Genomic DNA, 24,228 nt, shown 5'->3' with positions numbered 1-24,228 from the left:
ATGTTTTGTCAACAACATGGTCTAGGTGCTCATTTTTTCATACATATATTTGTGCACCTTCCATATTTTCCTCAATAACTCATGACTCGCAAAACTACCTCTTGATGCAGATCTTTGCCCTTTGGGCGGGACGTGAATATATCAATAAATAGCTGTACAAGAACCTTAGAAACCTTACTCGATAGTACACTTCACAGAAGAAGAAGGCGTTTATTAAAGGGCCGGTCGCTTTCCTGCATCTGCTTCCACAGATCTGGTGGTGCTGTTTCATTTCACTTTGCATTTATATTGAACAGAATCCAGTGTCTCATTGGCAGTGTATTAAAAACCTGGTGTTATTTGGAAGGGCATGTCTTAAAAGTTAGGTTTCCCCTCCTTTCTGTCCATATGCATAATCCGCCCAGCATCAAATCCATAGTGAAATCCCGCTCAATAAATATGGCATAATAAAAACGGCCCGAAGGGAATATACATCCTTAATTCAAATGTTTTATTCAAACCGAATGGTCGAGTTTCTTTAAGGTAAACATTTAAATGAATTTCAGGTACAAAGTACCCAGAAACGCTACATATATGCTTCACATATATGCGACCATGTGAGTGAAATGAAAACCACAGTCACGATCCTGCCCTTATGTTTTATACAGTAAGTGGGCTGCAACTTGAACACTGCTTAAAGAGGTCAGTGATTTCATACGCAGAGTTATTATTAGAGCATGTATAGCAGACGTGCGGCAACGAAGGCCGCAGAAGCTGATAACTTTTCATGAGGAGTGTATCATGGGGTCCCAGAGGTGATGAGAGCATGGAGAAGCACAGAAAAGGCTTTCTTATCAGGAGCAAAAGTAGGTGCAAATGCATGCTTTGAAAAAGATTAATGTGCAAGCTTTGTTAAGGTACTAAAGCCAGACAGGACAGTGACACTGGGATCTAGTGGAGGTTTCTAGGGAGGTTTCAGGTTGGGATTTTTATTTTTTTATTTTTATACAAATATCATGGAATATGCACATATAGTATCACAGTCAAACACACATTACCTGGCAACCGGGGGGAGCAGTGACCAAGGGAATTAACATCCAATTCCAAAGGCCTTTCTGTTCTAATTCCTCTAGGTCTGAGTGCTGCATTCAGTACTGTGGATCATAAAGTGCATTTGGAACATCTGAAATATTATACTGCTATAAGCAGCATAGAATTGCAGTGGTTTGTGTGTTATCTGTCAAACAGGAGCTGCTGAATGAAGTTACACCGACGATAGCACTCTCCTATGGAGTTCCACAAGGGTCAGTTTTGGGCCCCCTCCTTTTTTGTCTGTGAACGTTACCTTTCAGCTCCATAATATAGAAGTGTGGTCGCTCATATCATTGTTATGCTGATGATGCTCAGTTTTACATGTTTCTGCAATCTGTCAGCAATTATAGTCTTTAGCCAGTCTGTGATTACCAAAGAGACATCAAAACTTGGTTAGCATCCAGTTTTCTTTAGTGAAATGAAGATAAGACTGATGCTATTATTTTACTCCATTTGATTCCATAGTGGAATGCAGCCATTTTGGTTCACTTGCTCCCTACTGTAAACCTTTTGTTACGAAACTTGTGGTTCTGTTTGACCATTGTTTATAAACAGATCAGTTCTGTTAATATTGCCTTGTTTTATCAGTTAAGAATGATCTCAAAAGTGTGGAACTTGATGTCTCCGTTGGACTTTTAAAAAGTGGTTCCTGCTGTTATATTGACCAGGCTAGATTATGTAATGCACTTTATACCGGGTTTAGCGAGACCTTGTTATCCAGACTCCAGGTGGTCCAGAATGCTGCAGCTCATCTTTTAACTGGGTCTGAAAAATATGAGCATATTACACCAGTCTTAGCTGCGCTCCACTGGTTACTTGTCAAATACAGAATTGATTTCAGGATTTTATTATTTGTTTTTAAGGCACTGAATATATCTCAGACCTCCTTACTGTTTATGTCACCCCTAGGTCACTGAGACCCTCTGACAAATTGTTTTTAGATGTTCCAAGGAAGAAACACTAAACAACAGGTGACCAAGCCTTTTCTATAGCTGGCCCCAAGCTACAGTCTTTCATTGCACATTAGATCTTCTTCTAGTTTACTGTGTTTTAAGAGAAGGCTGAAACTCATTTTTACTCACAATTATTTGATGTTTCTTGGTGTTTTCATATTGTATGTTTTTTTTACTGTTATTTTATTTTGATTTTCTGTTATTTTGTCTGCTCACAATTGTATTGTAAAGAACTTTGGTCAGTTCTTACTGTTGCTAAATGTGCCATAGAAATAAAAGTGACTTAACTTTACAATGAGGGCTATCTGACCATCAGGGGTTTCACCTGTCAGACTTTTAGCAATCATGTGTTATATGTGTCACATAGCAATGATTGTGGGAACAGATGAATGCATGCGAGGCAATGAGCTCTGAAGTTCTGCAGCCTCGAGCAGATACAGGTGATGTACATGTACAGTGAAATGTTTCTTTATGATGTATAGCAGTAGAGGGCCATCCTGTCCTCAGTTTTGCAGGGTTTGTGAGATACCTGTCAGTTAGCACCTGATTTATCCGGCACACCTGGCAAACTGGCTTATAGAACTAGCTTTATATGTTCTTTAGCCAAGACAATTAAGATATATGATGGAATGAAGCCAGCACATTGAGGAAAGTGCTATAACTATCCACGCTCAAATGAATTCTTTGCATCGGAAAGCTGGAGATGTTACTGTGACATGCAGTGACCCCTATGCCTTGCTGTGGGAGGGAAGCTTTCATCTGCAGGCCTCATGTGTATTGCCTGAGAAGCTTAAGGGGGCCTCAGAAGTCATTGTTGTGGAGCTGGCCATCTACAACAGTGATTTCAGGATCTGCAGTCTCCGGCAGAAGATCTTCGCTGAATAACGTATTAAACGGAAATTACGAAAATTTTCCGTCTGTTACCACGTCACGTCTTGAATGTCACATTTATGTTTATGTGTTATATTATTACCATTCATAAAACCTGTGATGTGACTTCAGTTTGATAGCATCCCTTTACTTATTATACAACCCAAGGCTGCTTTGTCAATAAGCTACTTATTAATTCTACATTATATCATTATATTCTTCTCCTGAGGTGTTGAAGACATCCATAAAATGAGTAAGTGATAATGATATATATTATGCAGTTTCAGATGAAACTCGACGGTAAATGATATGAACTTTGATAAGATCTTCTTGAGACTCCACAGCCCCCACTACCCCCCTCCCCACTCCACCCCACCCCACCCCACCCCACCCCCCTCGTTGGCTGTGGAGCTCTTCTTCACCTGTCAGTATTACCTATGAGACATACAGTGTGCCTGTTTGAAGTGTCATTATTACCCAGCTTCACACATTGTTTTCTACACCATGAGAATGGATTTCACCACAAGGACCCACATTCCCCCTCTCGCTCCTCAAAGTATCCTACCAGCAGCACACTTTGGAGAGACAGAGGCGCTCTCAGCCTCCAACAGCATGGAGTCGCTGCGTTTCGGCAGAATGACATCAAGATCAGCGGTAGGCTGACCGGCAGCAAGTCTCCGGTTTGGGGCAGACTCAGGTCGCTGTTTTCTCCGAGTTTGTCCTCCTGGGGTGATATGAGATTTTTCAGCGCTCCCTTGTGCGATTGGTGAAATTGGAGACTTGTAGGACGTCTCACTTTTCTGTATCTGTATTCTGCTTTTACACTTCTCTAGGAGAATGCTTACTCTTGAGTGAACTAAATCCAACTAAATCCAACCAAATATACCATTCATTCTAAATTTGATATTTGGCACCTTATAGTGTTAAGCTGTCCTTATTTGTTATGGCTACCAGTTCATAACTGTCAGTAACAGCTCAAAATGGATCTTTCTCTTATGGAAAATATATTCTGCTTTACTTTAGAAGCCTTTGAGTGAAACTGAGTGGCATATTTCACTTCTGGATCAGAGATAACACGATTCACTCCAAAATGCATATTATTACTTATTAATGTGACTTATTATTTGGAATTTGGCAAAACCTCAGTTGACTATATTATTAACTTTTACATTCCAAAGGGCAGTGTTTGTAAATGCCATTTAAGTATGTACATGATAAATTGGACGATTTTTTTTTCGGTGATAATAAAGACCAAGGTGAAAAAATGGTTTTTAATCGTTTTAACGCGCAAACTTGAAAAAAAATCACAATCAGATTGCATAACTATTTTAAGGTGTTAAATATCCAATATTAAATAAAGCGTAGTTGTTTTGTTTCATCACTAATGGGTAACGCCAAAATTGGGAACTTGTAAAAGGATACCCAAGTTTTAACGAAGCCCTTTGTTCGTTAACGTAAAGTATGTATTCAGGTATGTCCGTCAGAGCAATGCACGCAACAGATCTATCCATCAGAGCAAAGTGTTAACCATGGATGACCCCTAAATTATTAGCGATAGTGGTAGATACACTGATTGGGCGCAGCAGGGGGAACACTAGCGCTTTACATCAGCAAACACGGAAAAGGGGGAGATACTTTATCGGCGTTAAATCTGGAAGCGATATCGGAGCAATTACTTCCTCTGAAGAAGAAAGAGTCTCCCTGGCGTTTTCCGCGATGTGTTCCGGCGTAGGTAAAGCGCTGAGTTGAGCTGCAGAGAGATCTGGGTGGATGTGTTTTACAGCAGGCATGCCCTTATAATCGGATCTCCCCGTCTTTCTGGCTGCGGTTGGTTGGTAGCTTCCTCGGCACTTTGCACATGTGTGCCTGTCACGTTCACATCCCTCTTCCCTGGAGTCGCCGCTTTCATTCCGCCTCGTCTTAATACGTCTTCTCCCTTCGTTCTTTTCGTTTTAACACCAGTTTTTGGCGTTTATGGCGATATATCTATTTTTCAAATAAAAAGAAACCACTGGACAGTTAGTCCGTGCACTACTATAGTGGGACTGGGGGAGATCTGCTTTGCTGCGGAACATCATCAATGAGCTGCGGTGTGTTTTAAAGAAGTTGGATCATCTTTGGACGAAGTTTTGCCAGGGACCCGATCCCAGTGGGATGTTATACTGGATAAGAGCAGGTAAGGAGCTGAATACTGACCATCTCCCCCTCCTCCCTCCTTTCACTCTCTTCAGCATTTCTCGGCGTTTGTTTAAGGGACAAATGCAAAATGCAAAGCGCGTCAAACTACATCTGGCCGGCGTAATATTTAGAGTAACGTTTTCGGAGATGACATTGCGTAGAAAGATGCACTAATGTGTACGTTTGTCAGTGTAAACTGAATAGGCAACTTCCTAGTCAGTAATTCTTTGTTTATTTTATTATTATTTTGATATTTTTTTTTTTTACAAAAATACATGCAATGCGACGCACGTTTTTAAATTATTATTGTAATTATTATTATAATTGAGGTTTGTACGGCTTATGCCACACGCGTGTCTTTCAGGCTGTAATGACCACTGACTGAACTGTTTGCTATTGCCAAAGGATAATCGTGGTCACATCGCATGCTTGGGTCATTTCTGAAATACTCTGTTTTAAACAGCGGACGTTTCCGACGAAGTTTCAATTTCAAAGCTGTCACATGTGCGCCATATACCGGTGAGTTATGCTCTGCCATGTGAAGCGCGTACCATTGCTGTTCGCCGCGTAATTTGTAAATGTAGTCTCGTAATTCTTTACAGTCTGTAAAGAGTTAACCGTAAATTAGCCGGTAGTATTTCGGTTTGATTGATCCAGCAGAGAAAAAAAGGTGGGGGGAATAGAAAGTGTAAACTTACAAAGAGGTGGTACTGCGCATTGTGTCTTGCTACATGCCTACGCGACATCGTCTTTTTAACCTCTGTATTTGTAAATATTGCATTGCTCTGTGAATTTCCCCTTTCTGGTCGGCTGGCTGTTGTTGCAGCCGAGAATACGCTGTTATTATCATTATCTTCACGGTAGTAACACTAGTTGTTAAGAATTCACACGGGGATATTTTAGATCCCGTAGCGTGCATCACGGAAATTGTGTGAAATTACGTTAATATATAACTGGCAATAGTCAGGTAGAGAGGAACGGGGTAAAGTATAGAATGGCAGTAACAATAAAAACAGCAAGAATGTTCTCGGCTGCGTCCTGAATGAAAGCAGCGATTTACCGTTTTTTGGTTGAACAAGCTACAAGTAAAACGCTGCGCGAGGCGCTTCCGCGCGGATAAACTTATTAGTTTAGGCATAGGCGTTAATCGTGATGTTGGGGCCCAAACATCTGGAGGCAGAAAAGCGTAAATAAAACCTTATTGATCCATCTCGTTTATAATTGATAGTGTCACGCTGAATAGTTTTCCGCTGCCTTTTAGAATCTTTTTTTGTTATGCAGGTTGAATATTTGTAGTTAAAAATAGGATCAGTCCAAGGTGCTAGCGAGGAGTGCTTGATTTGTGAAATACTGAAAGCTTCGGTTTATCTTGCACGTTTTCCTTATGCAGCTATACTCTGCTTGTGAAGGTACCATGAAACTGTATTTTCTATAACGCTAGTATTTCAGTAGTTCGCACTTCCGTTCCCTGAAGAATGTTCGAAATAATCAAGCTTCCTGTGTGAGTGATTATGAAAATAAAGTGCGTGTGATGTGCATACGACTTTGGGAATTAGGTAGGGTACTAGTGCTCACATTGTATAATAATAATAATAATAATAATAATAATAATAATAATAATAAGAGAACTTCGGCAATGTTTACATTGACAGTACAAGTATATGATTGTCGAAATATAAATAACTATAAGCATTGATTTATTTTGATTCTGTAGCTTTTTGCATCATTTGTGATATTCCAGCTTTAAACATTCATCGGTCACATCGCAAAGGCTTGAAGTGCCAGATCTCAGATAAAACTAAGATGCATATACGATTAATGTTTTTTTCTGTGAGATTAGACTCAAAAACTTGGTGTAATCACTCAGAACTGTTTCGTATAATAGAAAACAATATATTTGCATATTTATGGATATTATAGGTTTTTGAACTGTGGACATTTTCTTGTCATTTTACAGTTAAACATTTGACTATACAGAATGTAATCGATCTGTCATTTACATGTAAATTCCCAACTTGAAATACTGTCAGAGTATATCTATTTCATATCCTGAAAATTATGGTTTGTAAAACTCTTGTCATAGGATGAGGACCAAAGCACTGAGGGCAATTTTCTTTAACTGCTCGAAAAAAGCCTAGCTTAAAAAAAGTGTCGCATTTTTGTATAAAGGATTACAATTATCAAGCTTCATAATTTGAGATCAGTACTTCTGTGCAAAGGGCTGTGTTCTAGGCTCGGATTTGTTATAAGTGTAGCTGTAATCAGTTTCCTTTGTAGCCGTGCTCTCAGCATGTGTAATTTCGAATGAACTGACTGGTGATTGATAGAACTTTAGTCCGCAGGCCTGAAATGTCTCACAATAGAAACAGCGAGTACTTTGATTGTAACTAAGATTTAGGCGGCCTGAACCTCTGTCAGACTTGGGGGGGGGTTATTTGTTTAGGTACCAGTGAGATCCACATTAGTCAGATTTCAATTTAAAATGGTGCCCAGGTGTGATACTCCTGGATTTGTGAGGATAATCATATATTATCTAGTAACGAACAATTTTGCAGCCGATGTGCGTGTTTGAGAGAACTGACATCGGCATTACTGTGCATCCCTAAAATGGCTTTTAGTTGTCTGTTTCTATGTAGAAAGCATTGGCCATTGTTAGAAATTACAAGTACTGTAGGTATAGTAAATTACAGTAGGTTTATTAACAGGTACTGTTTTTAATGTCCTTAATGGTCTTTTGGCTGCTTTAAAAACATATCTTATTAAACAAATGTGCTTATTGGCCTGTATGATAAATATATTACAGGGAATAATACTCCACATCAGCATTGTCCCCTGCTAAAATAAAGCATGAAATTTCAGAAAATTAAATTCCGTTTCACTCCGCAGAGTGAGCGACCAAACCAAGTGGAATTTTGATATGGAGGCATTCCACTTAGAATCATTGAAAAATAACCTGTAATTTTGAATGCATCAGAAGTAATGTCGCGGACAGCGTCGAGATGGAAGTTTTTCAGTAACGGTAAAGATCACTGCCAGGGGGCGAGGATGCGAATGTGGAAGGTCATTGTTACAGTAAATAATGCTGTGGTGTAGAGAAGCTGTCTTTGGCTACCTACAGTTGAACCAGGTCTTAGTGAAAGGTAGTCTTGATATAAAATGTGCATGAACATCTATGTTATTTTTCTTGCTAAATGTACTATATTACTCCATTTACCCCATTTCACTCTCGTACACACACACACATAGATATAGCGTATTATGGCATGTTAGCTGTTGAAATACCTTATGAGTACATGTCTAATCTTAGTGTTCTGTATACAAAGTAATTATTATTATTTTTTTTATTCCTTCCCTGAATTTTGCATTTTTACAGTTACACTGAGTCTTGGTATCCTTCGTTGTTGTTGTTGTTGCAGGGTCATATGCTTATTTCTGGCTGGTCGTGTCGCAGAACTAATGTAAACATGGGTAACATTTCCTTATACCCATATTATTTTCATAACCCGGCACACGGGAGAAGCGGTGCAAAGGCAGCCCTGTTCCCTCTGTGGAAAACATGAGAGCTGCAGGGTAACGTTCACCAGAGGATCCAAGCAGCGGTGAGCGTTTAAGATGCCTTTTTCAGAGTGTGGTCAGTAGTCTCAGTTATGAGAACAAGTGTAAAATCCACAGAAATTGGGAGCTTCCTGCATTTATACTGGCTTTGCGACAGATGAAACGCTGAGCATTCAGATTGTGATGGCAAAGATTTAAATGGAAATTAGTCTGTATGGTGTGCGCCTTTGTCTGCTGACCAGAAGGTGCTGTACTCCCCTAACAGGCAGCCTTTATTTTGGATGGCTGCTGAAAATATCATAAGATGTCTCCTATTCATTATGGTATTTTTTTTTGTCAGAATTAGGCATGTTACCATTCTGTTGAATAATAATGTATTGGGTTTTTTTTGTATCTCTTTGTTAGATGTTGCCTTTCTGGGTTTCGTCTTTGAGACCTCCTTGACTTTGCAGAATTTATTTTTTTTCCTTCATTTGTTTTCTTTTTTTGGCCTGGAAGGGCACAAGCATTTTTCTTATTGGTTTGAATTTATTGCTCTGTATAGATTATCTTCACGTGAAAACAGGGCTGGGTTCATTTCGAAGACCTCAAATATATGCATGTCAAGGTTTATAAAGCTGTGTAAAAGTGGCTGACATTTTTGTAGTTATTTTCAACATGCCATGTTGAACAGATGCATCATAGATATAAAAGGATTAAAAATGCAAATGGCATAAGAAGTAACTGCAGTTCTGATACCCTATAGAAACTATGAATCAGGCTATCAGCTGTCGGCTTCGGATGAACAAGTGAGCGTATAAAAAGCTAGAGTGAGCTTGCACCAAAATAGCAAGCTATCTCTCCTTGTTTACTGATCATAACAGCTGATCAGCTCATTCAGGGTACCTAGCTTTTTGACGACAGAGCTACCATCTTAGTAAGAAAACATGCAGAAGAGGGATGATCGATATTTTTACATGATAATATTACCCAGGTTAAATGTAAACATTATACAAAAAGACGACATTTTACGTGTCCTGTTGCACTGAGGAAATGGTGGAAGTATAGTTTCACTAATAGCTGTAATTAATTACTTATGCTAGCATCTCTTGATCTGCATGGAAAATCAGAAAATGGGTGGGTGGACCTCTGACAGTGAGGTTTGGGTTTCTAATGAAGCACAGCACTGTAATATTATTGGTAATACAGGTAGATGCTGTCGAGCATGTGTCACATCAGTGCAATCCGGATCCGACATACACCCCTCACTTCCACCATGCCCAGCGCAGTCCTGTGCCCCTGCCTCACCTGTATATTGGAGTCACCTGTTCCTAATTAACAAATTTAAATGCCCTTTTCCTCCCTGTGAGCTGGAGTGCGGTATTGCATGCTTGTTGCTATTGCTGAGCCCTCTCTGCTTTGCTCCACTGCCTGTTCACTGACCTCTTTCTGTTTATTGTTTCTGATTTCTGGGTTTGGTTCAGAACTACTTTCCCCTGCCTGTTTCCTGATGAGTTCTTGTTTATGAACTTTTCTGACTGACTTCCTGATTTTGATGCCCTGTTTTCTGGATCTTGACTACAACTGCAGATTATATAAAGGGGCCTTACTATGCACTTAGTTGGGGAGATGTATACACACTTTTGAATGTAAATTGGTATTGGCAGGCCATGGTATTTAATTATATTTAATGGCTACCAGACACTTAAATTCAAGTGCTATATTTACATTGTAACTTGAATATACCTATTTGAATGATGCTTCAATGTTACTTCACTGTCACTATGCATTTCTTTAGTTGGAACAACACTGTTTACTTGTTCTGTTACTGCCTTTTCCTGGTGAATTGTAATATTACATTGTTTTACAAACAGCTTGACAAATCGTTAACAGACAGCAAATGGTCCGGAGGGGAGATTGTTCACAAATCTTGGCCGTGCTGTTCTTTCAATAAAAACTATTGTTACAATACACTAGTTCTCAAATACTCAGCATACTTCATTTTAATTTAAATAGTTTCAGCAAGCTAATGATAAAACCCAATGGCATGAATCATTAAGTTCAAAGCAATAAAAATTAGTTTATTAACATTTAACTTATTCTGTGTGACACATTGTATTCTCCATCTAGGGAATACATATGGTTTTGGGACAGGTCCACTGCTACCACTGCCACAGACAGATTCTTGTTAGCTTAATAACTCAAAATAGTATTTGACAGGATTTTCTTTTTTTCAAACTTAACAGACGCATTGTCTGTGGCAAGAACTGCACAAGATTAAATTTTAAGACGGATCGTACCAAAGCTGAAATAGTGCTGCTGCACAGTTTTAGCAAAGAGAAGGGCAGTCTCAGGCAGTTGATCTTGTTAGGTAACTCAAACAGTATTTGATGGATCTTTTTCAAACTTTGCGGGCATATTTTATGGGTGAACTGCCAATATTCATTCTTTGAGACAGATCAGCCAAAAATTTAAGCAACGGTGCTTGGTGGAAGCAAAGGGAAGGATGACTGCAGAAGACACTTAGATTTATGCTGTTCACAAGGTCATTTAATTTTATTATTGTTTACTCTTTGATCATCGATGGATCCTATTACCACTTCATAAAAACATTATATGGATGTCTCTTTGCCATTTGTATGCTTGGTCTTATTACTTTTTCTAGCATTATAATAAATATGTTTGTTTCAAAACTTTAAAATGCTTATATAACAACTTTGTTAGTGTTAAGTTTGGGATCTAGTACATTGTACAGATTTTATTTGTAGCCCACAAATAAACTGGAGCTTGTGTTTGTAGAGTCAAAAACAATCTGGGTCTCTGTAACATTTGATCTCAGAAGGTCTGATGTGTCTGTATGACATTACATGATAGTTAGTAAGTTAGTTATACCATTGGTCTGTCTAACAGTTCTGTTATCACAGGAAAATGTTAATCATAGTACAAATGGAAAAAGTAATAAACAGAATATAACTTGACATATATAAATCACATGAATTTTAAGAAATACAAAGAAATACAGCTAACCAGCTAATTGGTGGTGTGAAAATTGGCATATCGGTGGAGTAAATAAACAGGTATAGTTTAGGAGCTATGCGTCACAACCAGGACTCGGAGCATTTGAGTAAAAGCACATTTCTTGGCTTTCACGTTTCCAGTTGATGTATCCAGTTATTCTAGAAATAGTGGGGGTGGGGGGGTTGGGGGAAGAGTAGGGATTAAACAAGAGGCAGGGGGTAATGGGGCCATCCATTGTTGTCGTTCTGACAGCATCTTTTCTAGTTATATTTAATTTGCTTTGAATTGTACTTTTGGTAGCTGGGTTTGTTAGGGCTAGTTATATGTTCACAAAAGCAAACACATCAGCACACACAAGTATGAAAAAGCTACACAATATGTGGTTTTTCCCCCCTAAACCCCTTCCTGAACATGCAGAATTCAGTACCACATTATCACAACAGTAATAATAATAATGAATCCAGACAGTACTCATCAGATACAGTATTTATCGGATACATAATTTTATGTAGTTTGCATTAGTTGTGTAATGGTAATGAACTTTCTGCTCTGAATTAAGATTAAATGATTAATTCAATGGTACTGTCTTTTAGCATATTTATTTTTTTTATTGGTATCTAATAGTGCAAATTACTCTAAGGCACAGAATTCACATCATTATGATTAAGTCTGTTCAAATGGAAACGTCAGAAGAAAAATGTAGATAATTTATCCGATTTTACATGGTGAATAAATGATGGCATAATAATTTTTCCCTAAAATACTTCATATGAAATTTAATATATGTGTATTTTATTTATTTATATACAATATAAAATATTGTGTGCAAGAGATATGATTTTTGCAAAATGTCCCAGTAATTTGGTGGTAAATAACAGTGCTGGGAAGGTTCCTGAGCAGGTGATGGACAAATGAGGTCCCACAGTCCCACCAAAGGCAGTGGACGGTTCTCTGTGAAGCCCTCAGCAACTGTGCAGCACTTGACCCTAACCCTTGTCGCTCTGTTACAGCCGCTCAGGAGATACTGCAGGACACGTTGTGCCGTGGCTTGTTTTATCTTCATGACTCTCACACACTAGAAGAGTGGAAACCTTCGGGTCCTTACGAAATGTGCATATTGTAGTATGAACTCAGGATATGTCTGTATCCTCTAAATGTTGCCACTCTTCAAGTTATTAGATTTACTAATGTTTATAAATTAAAATTTTATCAGTAGGGGTGTACCATAAAATTCACAGTTCACTATAAACCTCGGTTTTGGGTTCTTGGTTTAGTGCAATTTTGATAAAGCTTGGAATTGCTTATTTGCACATCGTAAAAATAAATACCCTATATACAATAAATAAATTTAGAAAATAATCAAAAATTTAACATCGACCAAAATCCCTTGTTCTCTATGAAATATTTTCTCGTATTTTAGGCCATAAACTTTCCTATAATCGTAATTTAATTTTTATCCTGGTCGGAAATTCCTGGGAGAAAACATGCCCATTCATGCTAAATTCGGTGTATCTGCCCTACTCCTGTCGTACCCATACTGTACTTCGATGACGTCCTCATACATGAGTTAGCATGTTCGATGTGTTTTCCAGCAACATCCAAATTTGGTATATTAGGGATAATCAGATGGTCTTGGGTTTATCAACCACCAACTCTCCAGTGGTGGTTTTTATTTATTGGAAAACCAAACCTAAACCGCTGATTATGACTAATTGACTAACCAGCATTACAGTAGCTATAACCACCTCACAGCCACAACTGGCGCAAAGTTTTCCGTATTGAACATCTTTAAAATTTCGTTGAACAGAATTTAGGTTCTCCCCATATTAATAAATATATTAATTCAATTCATTGTGCGTACTGGACCAATAATGATATACCGAATAGTACACAAGGAATATGTGTACTGTTACAGCCCTTTTTTTATTAACATTTCAAATACAGACTGGGTTAAACATTCTTTAAGGAGACATTTGGCTTCTTTATACATGATTACCATCATCCTGTCCGGGAAAGATGGTGTGGAACATATACATTGGATGCAAGTATAAAATTCAGGGTTACAGCAGCTGATTTTTAACAGCCACTGGCTGTCGGGTACTAAGGCTTGGTTGGCGTGGTGTTTAGTGACCCCCACCCTAGGTCCCTCTAGATCCCCCATGAAATACTTAAAACACATTATATATTTCATTACAAACACTGGAAACCCTCATTTTATGGATTTATGTATTTTCATTTCTTTTAACCGCCAAACGAGAGTTTGGGTATTATAGAGATATAAGAAATGCTTTTACTTTATGAAACATTGGATCTAACTCTCTTAAATAATTCGCCCACTAGACACACTGTTAATTACCTTGTTGGTTTACATGAATGTAAAAATGGATTATTGAGAAGTAATAAATTTGCCATTCCTTTCCTCATTTGGGTTTTGTGCATTTACTGTGACATATAGCAGTGGCTTTGAACTAATACTTTTGACAGTTTCTTTAAACATTGTAATGAATTTAATTCTTTACAAAATTTTGTTTCTTACCCATTACTGTTGTCTCTCTTCAGCCATCCCTGATTTAACATGGAAAGTCAGCTTTTCTCTTTTTTTGTCTTTCCATTTACAGCTTAGAAGTTGTGTGTTTTAATGACCTAGGAGATACAATTATCCCCTCGCGCATGGTATCTTACTAGGACATTTTCTAATGTAACGGATTAACTTGCAGCAATGAGATCAATGTGGTTAACAGAGTTTTACTGCACCCAATAACAATCATAAGTTAGAATGTTCAGCTCTCTGTGCTTGGCTTCTTTATGCATTTAGATATTTTTATGGCAGTAAATAAAATAACTCTCAAAGTGGTTTTATTTAGCTAATTCAGATGCCCACTTTCATAGCAGAGTAGCTGCACAGCTTGTGTTTGACAGGTAATTAGCTAATTTGGAAAACCAAAGGGATTTAATTGGTGCTCCCAATAACTTGGGATTAGCTGCTGCTTCCTAGCTCAGTTCACTGATCATAACGTTATACAAACTTTTATGAAAAATATTAAGCAAGTATTAATGTAGACAATGCTTGATTAAGTATTGATTACAAAATCAGTCACATGTATACATTTTCAGGAGCTTGCAACCAGACATTTAATGACTTTATAAGAGCCAGCAGATTTCTTGTCCAGGTCTAATTTTCTGTATTTTAATCAAGTTTGGGTAATAAATGTTGAACTTTTTCAATGTATTATCTACATCATCCCACTACTAAACGGATTAACTGCTCTAACACGATACAGTAATATCTCCCGAAAAATGACATACGTTGTCAGTGGACAATCGTCATGGTTAGCGTGATCCGAGTGTATGACAGTGCAAATAAGCCATCTATGATGATTGATGGGCTTTCTCTAAGACAACCTTCTTGAGTCACTCATCCATTACAAGATTGACGGGTACCTGTCAAGGGAACATTCCAATCCAAGGACCTTTTTAAGTCAGCCATTATTGACACTTAACTTTTAGTCAAGGTTTTCATACTGAAGCAAGTTTTGCAGTACAGGAATCGGACAAGATTTTGATCTTTCCAAAATGTGATGTAGTGGTTCACCAGACTATTTAGTTCAAAGCAACACAACTGCATCTGATTTTATAATTAGAGATGCATTCGTTTGCTCTGCCAATTACCTGGGTTCTATTGTGTACATATTCACATAAAAATGGGGAATAAAATCCTATATAATAAACATTTAGCACATAACTTAGGAGTTTGCAGTCTTTCATAAACAGGCAGGCGTGTTTGGCTTAAAAACTGAACGTCTCATTTGAACGTCTTTTTTTTTTTGCAGCTTCCTTTGTGTAACCAGGAGGTTATCATGAATTGGAAAGTCAAGTTTTTCAGCGGTGAATATAGGTTATGAAGTTGCATGGGATTACACAGCATACTATTAGCCTTGTGTTATCATGTAATGCATAAACTTATTGAAAACATGAAAAAAAAATGAAATACTTGTCATGTTTTAAATGCTGTTTCTGGGCTGCACAAGACCTAATGCTAAATGAATTTGGCAAACATTTTTACGCCTTTTCCAGGATAAGAAAACATAACTGAAATAACTTTGAAATGGACGCGAAGGCTGGAGACGGGCCAGTCATGGTACGCACAGCCAGTCTGTGAGGCACGACCAAGGCGATGCGCCAGATTGGGGGCGTCTACACGAAACGTCTGATCAAACCAGAAAAGTGAGATGGAATGATGGGGGCAAAAGGCAGCATTGAAGTAACAAATCCAGAAATATCTTTCTGGGCGGTCTTTTGGATGCATTTAATGCGGTGGTATTTAAGTATTTTATGGTGATTTTAAACAAAATCTATATGTGTGCTTGGTCAAATACTCATCCATCTGTCCATCCATCCTCAAACTACCTGATATGGATAGGGTCACGGGTGCCTCTCACTTATTCCAGGTAATGCAGGGCACAAGGTTGGGTTACATCTTGGAAGGGATATCAAGTCAAGTTGCCATGGTTACTGTAGATGCATATCAATATAAATATTTACTAGCAGCCCCTGAATGATTGCCGTAGTTTCTGTAAATGCGACGATGGTAGTGTATGCTTTGTTGACTGTGGGGTTTATAAGGTATCTAAAGAAAGCAGTGCACTTCTGAAACCTTCATCACCTTATTTTTAGTTGAAAGTACTCCAGCATTAATCAGGTTAAACACCCCATCACAGGTAATAGGTCAAATTCACTGTTGATCACTTCCCTTTAGAGAAATAAGTATATTTATGTTACAATATAATTTTAAATAAATCTTAAATATCAATTTAAAATGAAGCATCTGGATGCTAATAAAATCTTATTTCCAAGATATTTTTGGCTGATGAGAATGGATATTGATATTTCTGTTAAACATTCAAATTAACATTTTTATTAAAAAAAACAAACTCCAGAGACCTTTAAAGCGCACAATTCCGTGATACCCTATTTTTGTAATATATTTTTCATGATTTTTACAGCTGTCTAACTGTACTTCACTGTATGAACACTTTACCTTTAAACCACCGAGCCAATATCAAGTTAAACTTCCATCAGCTTATATATTTAAAAAGACACTAAAATGTTATTAGTGTTAATATAATATATAAAGTACAGATTACAGCTCTGCCACAGTGCATCGGCTGTTTGACAAGCTGTTTGCAATCACATTTATTAGTTACAGCGAACTTTGAGTTTACCTGAATATAGATTTGCAGTTGTATAAAAATATCAACTTTCTGCTGAGACGTTTCTCATATTTCTCTTATTCCTCTATTTTTTTTTTTATTGATTAATCGCGAAGTCACAAACTTCAAAGTGTTTATTTCATTCTCGTGCCGTCTTGACTTTAAAAAGCACACATTGATCCCAATAGATGTGAATGGTTTGCAGTGTCTTTATTGAACATTTTGATAAGGTCAAGCCTTAGAATCAGTCCTGCCAGCAGTGCGCTGGATGTTTAGCTGCGTGTTTGTGCTCCCTTTTTGTATGTCCATTGATTCCAAACCAGGAAGGTTGCTATAAACGTTTTTTTTTTTTTATTTATTGTTATTTGAAGTCACAGTCCAGTGCAAAAAGCAGACTCTTAAGTGCCTGGTTTTCTACTTTCTCAAGTCTTTTGAAAATCCATCGTCGTTCTCAAGCTTGCATTCAATTTGACAGATGAGGCAGAAGTAATGTAGATGAAAGACGAAAGTTAGAACAATTTATACTTGGTGACGGGTCCTATTCAGTGCACTACATATTTAAGGATAAAACATGGTTGGTAATATGGTAACTGTGTTCAGCATATGTATTTATTATTAATATATTCAGGTAAACTTAAATGTTATCTTTTGCTGCACTTTTTTAATTTACTGAGCCCAATCTATAGAAAATGTATAGGCCTCTGAGAATCTTTGTTGTGCAGTATGAGGCACCGCTACAAGATCCTTTTAAAACCCCAGCCACTGTCCGTATATTCAGTCCTTATCAAATGCACAACCTTTTCAGATTTAACAGCTCTAAGAAGCCTGGTGTACAATATGACAACCAATGGAAAATACTAGCTAAAGCAAAGGAGAAAAGAACTGCTACAAACTTAAGGAATTTTAATTGTAGCATTGTTCTAAGTCAAGTAATTTTCCATTTTAATTCTTAATAAAACTGTGAATTACAGGCAGTCCTTGTAGATTCCAGTCATAAATTTAAATTAACTGCTCTTTGGAATGTGCAGTCATGCTTATTTTTTTTTCCTGCAATATGAAACGAGTAAATATTAGTAACAAACATTTAAAAGAAATACATTTTATTTTAGATAATGGATGGGGAACATTTTCTGGCTGTTATTATGGAAATGCTACTTTGTACATTTTCCTCTGCCATTAACGCAACATTCACACTTTACAAAAAAATCAGTTTTCTTCAAGTTGTATACATTTCTTCTAATGTATAGACCCTATGGTATCCTTACTGCATGTCTCTGTGCATCGAGAGGAAACCCAAAGAACAGAGGAAAATCTCATTGTGGCCTAGGGTGGGATTTGAACCCCTGACCCTAATCACTGGGCCACTATGTCATACGGATGACCCATAACTAATTTGCGATTTAAAACATTTGTTGACTGCATCATGGTAAAACTGGCTGAACTACGTACCGCTGGTGGTAATCGGTAAATTAATTCTGCATTTCAGTTCGTCTTCTCACGTGAAGGATTTTCACGTTTAATATTTCTGTGGAATTTGTGCAATCAGTGTTTCACTGATCTATTCTGGAACTCTCTCTCACTATATCTCATATATATATTAATAATTTTTGCGATTTTCTTTGTATATACTGAATTCTCGACAACTTTATTAGGTTCACCTGCCTGCACCTCCAAACAGACAATCTTTTGACTGTGTGTGAAGCCCAATGAGTGGAGAGGTTTACTTACTGTGCGTTAGAAGCTGCAGCACATGTGATCCAAGTGATTTTAATGTTGTTGGTGCCAGATATGGTGATTCCAGCACCTCAGCCACCCTCCTGAGCTTTTCACACACTACACCGTCTAGAGTTTACAGAGAGTGCTGCAATGAACAAAAAAAAATCAGTTGCCAAAAACACTTGGTTGATGAAAGCGGTCAGCGGAGAATGGCTAGACTTGTTAAAGCTAATCGGAAAGCTTGAAAGTGCAAAAATAACAGCTCTGTAAACAGTGGTGTACAGAAAAGTATTTCTGAACGATCAGCTTGTCCACTTTTGAAGTGATTCTTGAGGCAAAAGTTGGTCCAACCAGGTATTATATCAAACTACAAATAACATGGCCAGTGAGTGAAAATGCATTATACACGTGTTCCACATAGAGGTATGACGGTGTTTACATTTCAGTGCAAGTTGGATACAGCAGGGAAAGCTGAATTTGTTTTTACATTTTTTATTATTAAACTGCAAGCATGATTAGAAACTATTGTAAATTAAACAAAAGGCAATGTGTCTGTTGATGTAACACAACCAACAAGACACTTATTTGCACATTGTAATAGTAAATGTCCAAAATAAACAAATAAATAATAGAACTGCATCATAACAATCATAATGAATGAATCCTGTCTAAATCTGGTGTTCTCTACTATTGGATATGGTCATTTATCTGTAGCGAGAAATATCCCTGTAGTCTTAGTTATTTTTTAGACTTGTCTGAATTTCCTGAAAAATATGCTGTAAATGACGCATCCAAGTTTGGTATAACAACCAATGGACAGTCTTTCTTTCTGACTACTGCCACCAGTGTTGTTGTAAATAATTGGTAAACCAAAATGTACCCTGACTTCTGACCAGAGGTAGAGATTTCAAGTCCAGTGAGTACAAATCCAGACTAAGATTTTGTTTCAACCAACCAGTTCAGTATAAAGTCACAGTCGGAGTACTCAACCGGTTGGTTGAAACAAAATCCTGGTCTGGATTTGGACACTCTGGACCTGAACTGTTCACCTCTGCTTCTGATGTCATTGTCCTGTTATGACTGACTAACCAACACTAGCTGTGCCCAACTCAGAGCCCCAATCAGCATGATATTACCATGTTGAACATTTACTTGTGAATTTAGCTTCTGTCTGTCAAGAAATGTATTAATTTGCATCCCCACCTGAAAATGATCTAACTGAACGCTACATGAGGAAGCTCTAGATCCAGACCATTACCTCTAGAACAGAACACTGAATACCTCAAGTTTCTCCTTACATGATTTTTTAAACATCTGTTAAGACAGAATATATACCCAATCAAACAAAAATTGATTTTTGATTTGTTTATTTTAATTTGGTCAGTTTTGCTGGAAATGTATGCAAGACATTGCATACATTGTATGCAATGTTTTGTGAAAGACGTATCTGAATGGTGCCATTTCAACAAAGATGAGAAAATAACAGGAAAACTGTTATTTTCTGTAAAACATACAGTTATTGTCTAAAGATAGTAATGTTGTGAAGACAATGACACGCTCGCCATGGCTGCAAACATTTGGACAGTTTTAAGTTAGCAAATATTTGGCTCTGCGGCAGCCGCTCGTCTTTAATTTATGTTGGAGCTGTTGAAATTTATTATTCGTAAAAGCAGGAAGGTTTCTTCGCCTTCCTTTGATGCTCGTAATCATACCATCCCAGTCAAGGCGTCATTCCATTTTCAAAGCAATTTTTTTTTCCCATCCATCCTATAATTAGGCCTTCTTTGTAAGCTCACGCAGAAAATGAATTCCTCATTTGTTTCCGGGAGGAATGGTTACAAGATTATGTGATCCCCCAAAAAAAAAAAAAAAATTAAAAATAAAATAAAATAAAAAAAAAAAACAACAAAAAAATGCTACGAGCCCTTAATTCCTGCCAGTCGAAGCATAAGCCTTATCTGAACTGATACCAAACCCCTGTGGGGGTGTGTCTTTCCATTTGAGAACAGGAAGGGGAACAGAATTGGGCCCTCCCTCCGGCCTTGCCCCCGGCCCCCTGCCAGCCTGGTCATTGGCGGCTCAGTGGGCTGCCCAGTCACCTCACAGCTGAAGGGTTAAAGGTCCCAAAATGAGTCCCAGCTCTGACAGGGAGCACTTTGCATGTGGCACCTGAGCTTGTACACATTTCTTCTGGGCTTTCTTCTTGTGTTGCAGAGCTACACTTTTACGCAGTTTTTTTTTTTTTTTTGCCACTAAATTGCCAGTAATGTCACCTCTCTTGCAATTTTTGTGTTCTATGTGCCCAGTCTGAGGCAGTCCTCCGGGATGCAACAAGCCTCAAATTACTTTGACCTTCACTGGATAAGTAGTTATTAAAAATGGATATGTGGAATTAAGTGGCATGGCTTCAGCAGCATAATGAAAATGGGCATCCAAAGACAAGACTTACTAGGTGCTACCTGAAACCCTACCTTAAGCTCCATAATTAAATAAGCCCTGAATAGCACTAGCTAGTAACGTTCCGCATTATCCAAGGTCTATGCTTTTGGTTGTCCTGTGATTACTGATTGGCTAACTGTTTTGTGTCGAACAATGATGCTATCATCACCTCATTCTGAAGTGGTTATACTTAATGAACTGTCAAACCATTAGAGAGAAGTCGTACGTGAGTGGTTGTACACCTTATGATTACCCCCTGGGTTTTGAAAGAAAACATGAAATTGTGATCATTAAGTAAACCTAATAAAGTCTCTGTAGTTAATCTGAACCATCTTTTTTGCTTTGATCTTTCACTTCTATTCGTAATACTTCTTTCATTGTTATATCCCTTTTTGGTTTAATTGCAAATGCCGCATATGCACATGCAAGTGCATAACGAAAACATTTTTATCAAGGTAATTTTATGGATGAAATGCTAAATGTCAGCTGTGGATGTTTGAAAACGTCCATAGAATCGGTTTTGACACACGAGTCAGTTTTTGGTTTTTTTGCCTGTTGGGTGTGGATTGATGAACAGTTCAGTTAATTTATATAAGCTTTGGTACAGGACAAGTTCAGTAAGTGGAAAGTGATTTGTTTTTTTGTTTTTTAGTGACTTTTTAAGTGTTGAAGCACTAAACTGTGATCAAACTCCTATCTTTACTGCTGAACCACACTTTGATACACGTGTACAAGTTTTCTTAATGTTATGGTATATTAGACCACTCTGGAAAAAATACCATATACCAAATACCATAGGAAAATTTTCAGTTTCACTCATTTCTCATTTTAAGGGTATCCGCCTGTGTAAAATATACATTTTATATGTTTTTATTGCAAACTACATCCTGGCTCCCTGCTTCTCATTAATGAAGGGCTCCTTCCTTGCTTTATGGGACTTCAGTCCTGCTTCTAGGAGCCTGATACAAACTGTCCTAGCAGTGCACCTCACACCTGCACTTAATGTTTCCCATTCCTTCTGAAGGTCACTTGATGTATGTTCCAATTTCATGAAAAACGGATAAGTTGACAATTCATCTCTGGCATTAGAAAGTTGCTTCTGCCCTTTACCTGGCTGGTTTCTGGTCATTCCCAGTGTCTCCTGCTTCACCTTGTTCTTGTGTACTGCTGTTGTATAAACGTTTGAGCCAGGAAGCAGCCTACCTTGCAGTGTAGCCTTCTGCGAGCAGAACCAGGATTTAAAAATGCATTTTCTTTAAAATATAGAGTGGTCTCTTAATTTTTTCCCGACCTGTATATATTCCTACCAAGCAACACATTACAGTATGTCTTTAACTGTTTTGAGTTTATTAATTTCTAAAAGACCCTGGTCTGATTTTTGCACGGTAAGGATGCCCTTTTTCACCATTTTAACCTTCCTTAGTAATGGCTCTGCACTTCTCCTTGGAGATATGGGGAAGACGCATGCATTTAAACAACCCTCATCACTGAGCAAGGATGTCCCCAATAATCGTGCTCTGTATCTTTCCTAACATTATACTCAACCAGCTATGAATGAGTATTAAAGAATAAGGACTGAATTTATAACTGGAGCAACATAGTTTGATGTTAAGAATAAATTGAATGATACTCACTCCAGTATGTCTCAATGACTATTACATTAAAGGCATTTTGACTCAAAACTTATATACGTTTATTATTGCATGACAGTGTTTCAAGTTAACATTGTTTTATGTTTAAGTATACTTCTGTTTTTTAGTTGCATATTTATCACTAAATTTATCATTTCAAAGAGCATATCAGATTAAAATGAATTCATTCAGGGGATAACAGTGAATTGTTTCCAAAAATATACTGATATAGAATATATAATGTCATTGAAATGGATAATACACATTAACAGAATTATCAAATAAGGCATGAATTACAATGGATGAAAGCCTGCATTACATGTTGTTGTGTTGAATGAGATGAAAATAGAATTGCTTATTCTGCAGCAAATGTGGCCATATGTATTTACCAAAACAGAGAGTCTGATTGGCAAATATCTCTGCAAATGTTAAAATGCAATCAAGCAGTTCATACTGTAAACTTCACTTGGTAAACTGGTTTATGAACACGATTCATAAAAACAAACTGAGGCGCATTAAATATTAAATATACAGTTTCCATTGCCCTTCACTGGGAAATGAAACGTGTACATTTTAGAAATGTGACCTTTCACAACTTACATTGAAAATTAAAAGGATAATAATGTGGAATACTTTGGTGTGTTTATCTATAATAATGCAGCCCTGTGTCCTTGATGCCTGATTTTCTGCTTGGTATGTCTGTAGGGTTTTTGATAATGTAGGGATACATTATACTGACCATGCTGAATTGCGTTAAAGATCTTTTACTTTAGAATGAGCTGTATTCCTCAAGTGTTTTTCTTTGTTGATTTTATATTTCTGAGGCACATTGTGCAATCAAAACAGCTGCAACAGAAAATGCTTCAGAATTATCATTAAAGTAGGAATTTGATAGCTACAATACCGATTGTATATGCTGTACAATTCTAAGAGCTCTGCAGCATATGCAGTACAGTGGTTAGCTAAGACTTGATTACATTTCAGAAGAAATACTGTGAATATTTCATACACCTGCAAATGAAGAAAATGTCTGATCGAGATTAATGTAAATCCTGGAATTATACAATTTTGAATACAAAAATCTGTCTCTTGGAAAATTTAAGAGAAAATCTAATATTAACGGAGTTGGGTCATTTTTAAGTCAGGTTCTCTGCCTTGCATTTCGAGATGGTTGATCACACTTTGGATGGAGTGTTTTTGCCTGGAAGGTTAACAGACTTATTTGATTTGTAAGTAGCTTATTTAGAACGATGAAGAACGAGGGAAGTTCGTAATCATGGTACTGAACATGAACAAGAAATTATACTGCCTTCTGTACCGTTTGCTTTTTTTCCTCTTTTTTTAATGTTGACTTCTTATCAGATTTGCAGTCAGCTATGCATACTGTTTTTTATCGTAGTCCTATTGTATTAATAACACTTTCAAAGAAATCTCCTCCTTCCATGTGCTATAACAAAACGATCCACAACACTTGTCAACGCAGACTGATCATGTTCACATTCATTATCCTGTATATTATGCCATGAAGCTAATGCTACTGTGGTTTGTTGTGAATGAAACATCCCCTCTGTTCAGCAGTGAAATCGAGGTGTTGGGCAGAGCCAAAGA

At 37.5% G+C, this 24,228-nt stretch overlaps 1 protein-coding gene across 2 annotated transcripts in view; it reads left to right on the top strand.

The window, feature by feature from the left end:
• Positions 1–24,228, top strand: part of si:dkey-237h12.3 (teneurin-3) — a 350,156-nt gene that overhangs the window by 148,850 nt on the left and 177,078 nt on the right. Inside the window, exon 1 of one of the 2 annotated variants that reach the window (XM_072697574.1) lies at positions 4,511–5,070. The exons of the other annotated variant lie outside the window; for it this stretch is intronic. The gene's annotated coding sequence lies outside the window, so the exon portion shown is untranslated. Of the gene's footprint in view, positions 1–4,510; positions 5,071–24,228 lie in introns of those variants that run through there. 2 annotated transcript variants of the gene reach the window in all.

Source organism: Paramormyrops kingsleyae, chromosome 12 (genome assembly GCF_048594095.1).
Source record: "Paramormyrops kingsleyae isolate MSU_618 chromosome 12, PKINGS_0.4, whole genome shotgun sequence".
Classification (NCBI taxonomy): Eukaryota; Metazoa; Chordata; class Actinopteri; order Osteoglossiformes; family Mormyridae; genus Paramormyrops; species Paramormyrops kingsleyae.
This window is presented reverse-complemented; position numbering and strand designations above follow the sequence as displayed.